Raw genomic sequence first — 8,358 nt, forward strand, 5'->3', positions numbered from 1 at the left:
GATATAGTTCGTCATATCCAGAAGGAAAGAGGATGAGATTACTCTCAATATTGCAGTGGGTGTACACCCCCCAACATTATTGTTTGTAATTTTCAGGGGGGGGGAGAGGATGATATTACTCCAAATATCACAGGAAGTATACATCCCATGTTATATTGTTCATAATATTCAGCAGGGGAAAGGATGCTATGACTTCCAATATCACAGGGGGTGTACACTTCCTGTGATACTATTCGTAATATCCAGGTGCGGGAGAGGATAATCTCACTCCCGATGTCATAAACACCCTGTGTGTACATAGCCCTGGGCTATTGTTCGTCAAGCCCAGGGGAAGGGAGAGGGTGACACTACTCCCCATATCGCAGAAGGTGCACACTCCTCCGTGATATTGTTCATAGTCTCCAGTGGGGGAGAGGATGATACGACTTCCAGTATCGCAAAGGGTGCACACCCCGCTGTGGTGCTGTTCGTCATCTCCAGGGAAAGAGGATGTTATCATTCCCAATATTGGAGGAGGTATACACCCCCTGTGATATTTTTTGAAATATCCAGAGGGGGAAAGGATTATATTACTCCCAATATCCCAGGGAGTGGACGCCTCCCTGTGATATTGTTCATTATATTAAGGAGAAGAGAGGATGACATTACTCCCAATAGCGCAGGGGGTATACAGCCCACTGTGACATTGTTCATAATATCCAGGGGAAAGAGAGTGATATGACTCCCAATATTGCACAGGGTGTACCTGCCCCTGCGACATACTCTTTGCAGTATTCAAGGGGGAGGAGTATTATATTACTCCCAATATCGTAGGCGGTGTACACACCCCTGTAATACTGTTCATAGTATCCAGGGGAAGAGAGGATGATATTACTCCCAATGTCGTAGGGAGTATATACATACGGCCCTGTGATATTGTTCATAATATCCAGGGGTGGAAAGGATGATGTTAATCCTGATACCATAAACACACTGTGTGAACACCCCCAGTGATATGCTTTGCAATACCCAGAAGGGGTGAGGATGACATTACGCTCAATATAGCAGGGCTTGTTCCCTTCCCTGTGATATTGTTCGTAATATCGAGGAGGAGAGGGGATGATACTACTTCCCCCTTGTGATATTGTTCATAATAATAAAAGGGGGAGAGGAAGCTATTACTCCCAATATCGAGATGGTGTAAACCCTCTTCTGATATTGCTGGGAATATCTGGGGGGAGAGAATTATATTACTACCAATGTCGCTGGGGTTGTGCACCCCCCTTGATATGTTCCTAATACCCAGGTTGGGAAAGGGTGATAATACGTCCAATTACCAGAAGGTGTACACCCCCTGTGATATTCTTTGTAATTTTCAGGGCATATTCTTCCTAATTTCCACTCCCCACTGGATTTTATACTGTTTGTAAGAACAATATAAAAGGGAGTGGACACCCCCTGCGATCTTGGGAGTAATATCATCCTCTCCCTTTATGGATATTACAGACAATATCACAGGAGGGTGTACACCCTTGGTATTACTGGGCTTCATATTATCCTTTCCCCCTGCCTTGGTATTACAAGCAATATTACAGAGGGTGTTCACCCCTGTGATAGCAATATTATCCTCTTTCCCCCTGGATATTATGAACAATATCAAAGCAGGGTGTGTACACCCCCTGTGTATTGAGAGTAATATCCTCTCCCCTCCTAGATATTACTAACATTACCACATGGGGGTGTATACCCACTGCAATACTGGAAGTAGTATCATCTTCTTCCCCATCGATATTACAAACAATATCACAGGGGAGTGTACATTCCCTGTGCTATTGGGATTAATATCATTTTCTCCCACCCTGGATATTATGGACAATATTACAGGGTGGTGTACACACAGGGTGTATACGACATTGAAATTGATATCATCCTCTCCCCTCCCCTGGATATTGTGAACAATATCACAGGGGGGGTGGCTGTACACCCCCTGTGGTATTCGGAGTAATATCATCCTCTACCCCCTGAATATTATGAACAGTATCACAGGGGGCTATACACCCCCTGCAGTATTGGGGGGTAGTATCGTCCTCCCCACGACTGGATATTATGACCTATAACACAGGGGGGTGTACACCTCCTGAGATATTTGCAGTAATACCATCCTCTCCCACTGGATATTACCAACAGTAGCACAGGAGCATGCACACGCCCTCCTATATTAGGGGGAATATCATCCTCTTTCTCCCTTGACATTATGAACAATATTACAGGGGGATGTATACCTGCTGCTATATTGAGAATAATATCATTGAACACCCCCCCCGGATATTTCAAAAACCATAACGGGGGGGTGGACACCTCCTGCGATATTGGGAGTAATATCTTCCTCCCCCGACTGCATATTATGAACAATATCACGGAGGGGATGTAGACCCGCTGCGATACTGGGAGAAATTTCATCCTCTCCCACCTGAATATTATGAACGATATCACAGGGGGGTGTACACTCCTTCGATGTTAAGAGTAATGTCATCATCTCCCTCCGTAAATATCATGAGCAATATCACTGGGAAATGAATATGCAAAGCAATATTGGGAGTAATATTATCTTCTCTTCCCCTGAATATTACAAAGAATATCACAAGGGGGTGATACTTAATTACTCCCGGCGATGTCGGGAGTAACTGCATCCTCTCCCCGCTTGGATATGTCAAACACTATCACAGGAAGGTGACCACTCCCTGTAATATCGGCATTTATATCATTCTCTTCACCCCTGGATATTACGAAGAATATCAAAGGGGAGTGTACACCCCTTGCGATATTGAGAGTAATATACTCTCCCTCCTGGATATTAGGAACACGATCACAGGGGGGTGTAACGCCCTACGATACAGGGAGTAACATCCTCTCCCCATTTGGATATTAGGAACAATATCACAAGGTGGTAGACACTTTCTTCAATATTGGAAGTAACAGCATCCTCTCCCACCATGGATATCAGGAACAATATCACAAGAGGGGTGTACACCCCCTGTGATATTGGGAGTAATATCATCAACTCCACCCCTGGATATTAGGAAAAATATCCCCAAAAAGCTGTTCACCCCCGTGTGATATTAGGAGTAATATCGTCCTCTCTGCACTCTATATTAGGAAAAATATTTCAGGGGTGGTGTACACCCACTGCGACACTGGGAGTAATATCATCCTCTTCCTCTCTAGATGTTAGGAACAACACCATAGGGGGGTTGTACCCTCAGTGCGATATTGAAAGTAACATTCATCATCTCCCCTCCTGAATAGTAGGATCAATATCACAGGGAGGTGTACATCTCCTGTGATACCGAGAGAAATATCATTGACTCCCACTCTCGATATTAGAAAAAAATAGGATGGGGTAGGGGGTGGACACCCCCTGCAATACTGGGAGTAATATCATCCTCTCCCCCGCTGAATATTAAGAATATCACAGGGGGAGTGGAAACTCCCTGCACTTTTCAGAGTAATATCATTTTCCTCCCTCCTGGATATTAGGAACCATATCTCACAGGGATGTACATCCCCTGTGATATTGAGAGTAATATCACTCTCTCCACCCTGGATATTAGAAACCATATTAAAGGGTAGGGTGTACAACCCCTGCGATATTGGGAATAATATCATTCTCTTCCCTTCTGAATATTAGCAACAATATCATCAGGGAGGTGTACACCCCCTGTGACATTGGGAAAGCTATTATCCTCTCCCCAACTGGATATTAGGAAGAATATCACAGTGGGAGTGAGCACCTTCTCGATATTGGGAGTAATATCATCTTTCTTCATTCTGGCTATTAGGAACAATATCACGGGGGGGGTGTACACTGGCTACAACATTGGGACAAATATCATCCTCTCCCTTCCTGGATATGAGGTACAATATCACAAGGGGTGCCTACCCCCCGCCCTGCGATATTGGGAGTAATACCACCCTCTTTCCCCCTGGATATTAGGAGCAATGTCACTCTGTGAGTGTGCCTGCACCACCTGCAATACTGAAAGTAATTATCATTCTTTCCCACTTTGGAGATTAGGAACAATATCACAGGAGAGGGGTGTGGACACCCTGTGATATTGAAAGTAATATTGTCCTCTTTCCCCCGGATATTAGGAACAATATCACAGGGGGGATGTACACACCCTCCCATATTAGCAGCATTATCATCCTCTTCCCCCCCCACCCGATATTAGGAACAATATCACAAAAAAGGGCGTATACCGCCTGCGATATTAAGTGTAGTATTATTCTCTCCCCCCACCCTATCACAGAAGGGTGTACAACCCCTGTAATATGGGGAGTAATATCATCCTGTTACCCCCTGGATATTACAAAGAACATCACGGGGCGGGGGTGTACACTTCCTGCAATGTTGTTCCTCTATCATCTTCTCCTCCATTGGATATTACAAACAATATCACAGGAGGTGTACACCCACTGCCATATTGGGAGCAATATCATTCTCTCCCCTCCTGGATATTACAAACAATATCACAATACATGTGTTAAAAGGGTATTTATGATATTGGAAGTAATATCTCCCCCCTTTATATGACAAACAATATTGCAGTGGGGTGTACACCCCCTGCAATATGGGGAGTAATATCATCCTCTCTACCTCTGGATATTATGAACAATATTTCAGGGGCATGTACATCCCCCACGATATGTGGAATAATATCATTTTCTCTCCCCTGAATATTACGAACAATATCACAGGGGGGTGTACGCGCCCAGCGATATGCGGAGTAACATCATCTCCTCCCCACGGTGGATACTATGAACAATATTGCAGCCGGGTGTACACGCTCTGCAATATGGAGAATAATACCATTCTCTCTACCCCTGAATGTTACGAACACTATATAGGGAGGTGTACAGCCTTGCGATATTGGGCGTAACATCATCCTCTTTCCCCCTTAATATTATGAACACTATCAGAAAGAGGTGTACACCCCCTGCGATATTGGGAGTAATATCATTTTCTTCTTCCTAATTATTATGAACAACATCAGAGGGGTGTGTACACTCCCTGCAATATTGGGAGTAATATCCTCTCCCTCCACCCCAGATATTACGAACAACATCACAGGGGGTGTACAAACCCTGCAATATTGGGAGTAACATCATCTTCTTTCCCCTGGAATATTACAAACAATATCAGAGGAGGGTATACAAACCCTGTGATATTGCCTGTAATATCATCCTCCCCCACACTGGATATTATGAACAACATCACAGGAAGGTGGACATCCCCTGCAACATTGGCGGTGATACCATCTTCCACCGCCCCCCCACCCTGGATATTATGAACAATATCACAGGAAGGTGTACAATATTGGGAGTAATATCCTCTCCCACCATATATTAAGAACAGTATCACAGGGATGTGTACCACCCCAGCAATACTATAATTAACACCAACCTCTCCCCACCTTGATACTATGAACAATATCACAATGGGGTGATATTATTCACAGTGTCTAAGGGAGACATTGCTGCTAATATCACAGTCGGTATACACCCTTTCATATTATTCAGAATATCCAAGGAGGGCATTACTGCTAATATCACAGTGGGTGTACATCATTCGATATTATTCATAACATTTAAGGAAGATATTCCTTTTAATATCACAGTGGCTGTGCATCATGTGCTATTTTTAATATCTAAGATAGATATTACTCCTAATATCACAGTAGGTGTCCAGCCTGTGATTTTATTTGTAACATCTAAGCGAGATATTACTCCTAATATCATGGTGGGTTTATACCCTGTATGTACACTGTTTGATATTATTTGTAATATATAAGGGACTTATTACTCATAATATCATAGCGGTTACACACTCTATGATAACATTCATAATATCTAAGGGAGTTATCCCTCCTAATATCACAGTGGGTGCACACCCTGTGATATTATTTGTTATATCTAAGGGAGATATCCCTTCTAATTTCACAGTGGGTATACAACCTATTATATTATTCATAATATCTCAGGGAGCTATTACTCCTAATGTCACAGAAGGTGCACACCCTGTGATATCATTTGTAATATCTAAGAAAGATCTTTACTGCTAATATCACAGTGGCTGTCCACCACACCCTGTGATATTATTCATAATATCTAAGGGAGATATTATACTTAATATCAAACATTTTTATTTTACTCTCCTTTCCCCCCCACCTTATTGAGATACCATTGATGAATGCAAATTGTATATATTTAAGGTGTCCAATTTGATGTTTCAATATACATATATTTTTGTGAAATAACCACCAAATTCAAGCTAATTAACATAGCATCACCTCACACAGAACGTCTGTGTGTGTATGTGGTTAGAACATATAAGATCTGCCCTCCTAGCAAATTTTCAGTATGCAGTACAATATTCTTAACCGAAGTCACAATGTGGTACATTATTTTGTTTCCATTTCAAACTGCCTTGTTTACGAAGCAATTTGGGAATATGGATTATGACACTAAGTTTATTCCTGTCTGTGGAGCCAACGGTTCCTCTAAGAATTTGAACTAAGGTAATATTCCAAAATATTTTTTAAAACTTTATGTACAATGATGTTGACGACAGAGTTATTCACAGCAATAAACAATTATGACACGTAGTAAAAACTTCTGACTAAGAGAACAGTTAATTACTTTATCAAACATTTGTCCAATGGCATATTTATGTAGCCGTTAAAATATTGATGAAGCATTTTGACAATGCTTATTTGTTAGAAAGCTTACTTTTTAAGGCCAGTTACAAATTTTAATCTGTAGTAGTATTTCATTTAGCAAACTATAAGAAGATACATGTAGAAAAATACTGAATATACCAAATATTGTCTGTGGTTGCATCTAGGTGGCATAATATACTTAATTTTCTTTTTATTTTTAGATGCTATTCAAATTTTCTAAAATTATGACTATTTTTTATAGAGACAAGGTCTTGCTATGTTGCCCAGGCTGGTCTCGAACTCCTGGGCTTAAGTGATCCTCCCACCTCAGCCTCCCGAAGTGCTGGGATTACGGGCGTGAGCCACTGCACCCAGTCCTAAAATGAATGTATAACTTTATATTTAGATTAAACACATAACTTGGAGCGTGAGGGGAATGACCTTGTATAAGCCAATGACTCAATAGTAATATCCTCTTGGGTCCTTTTAGTAACTGCTCCCTACATTCCCAGCTCCTGTTTCCTTGGCTGTTTTCCACGATCTTGATCTGAATTGCTGCTTTTGATGCTCCCTTGTAATATCACCTAGCAAACGCCTCACATCAACTGAGCTTGCTCTCCACCATATCGCCCTTCATTGCATCATTTCTGATTTCCTGGTAGTAACGCTACTCGTTCAGAATTTTTGGTCTGATCAACTCTGTGATAGTCACAGTGTACAATGATTAGACCAGTTCTTTTAAAGAGACTCCTCTGGAGCAATGTGTCTGGAAGATTGGAGTGTGATAAAGACTTACATCATCCTTACACCTCTTCTATGTAACTAGCAGGAATACCGACTGTACATTCATAGGACTCCTCAGTACACTCTGAGCTCCTGGAACATAGCAACTGTGTCATCTTGGTCTTTCCAGTGCCTAACAGAGTTTTGACACATAATTCGGACTTACTAAATGTTTTGGATGAGCAAATTACTGAATGGAGGAAAGGATGGGTGAGTAACTATTTAGTAATGGTGACTGCTCTTCATTAAAGATGTTGGTAAGTGAATTAATATCTATTGACCACCCATTATGTGTTAGTTTGTGCTCAGAGCTAGATTCTAGGAAATTGTGGGAGGAAAAGAAATGAATTAGTGAATCAGCTGGACTTTTCATCCACTGTAAATATGAAGACTGGAGAACTTCTGGGGTTGTGTTTGGAGCATCCAGCTAGTGCTAACTAAAGGTAGCCCCTCAGTAACAATTGTGTGGGATCAGCTCTGCCTGAAGCTTCTGCTGAATTTTTTTTTTCTTTTTTTTTTGAGACGGAGTTTCGCTCTTGTTACCCAGGCTGGAGTGCAATGGCGCGATCTCGGCTCACTGCAACCTCCGCCTCCTGGGTTCAGGCAATTCTCCTGCCTCAGCCTCCTGAGTAGCTGGGATTACAGGCACGTGCCACCATGACCAGCGAATTTTTTGTATTTTTAGTAGAGACGGGGTTTCACCATGTTGACCAGGATGGTCTCGATCTCTTGACCTCGTGATCCACCCGCCTCGGCCTCCCAAAGTGCTGGGATTACAGGCGTGAGCCACCGCGCCCGGCCTCTGCTGACTTTTAATACAGCAATTTAGACAAAACATTTATCCTTCCGAAATCTGTTTTTTTCTGTAATACAATCC

This window comes from Saimiri boliviensis, chromosome 3 (genome assembly GCF_048565385.1).
Source record: "Saimiri boliviensis isolate mSaiBol1 chromosome 3, mSaiBol1.pri, whole genome shotgun sequence".
In the NCBI taxonomy this organism is placed as follows: Eukaryota; Metazoa; Chordata; class Mammalia; order Primates; family Cebidae; genus Saimiri; species Saimiri boliviensis.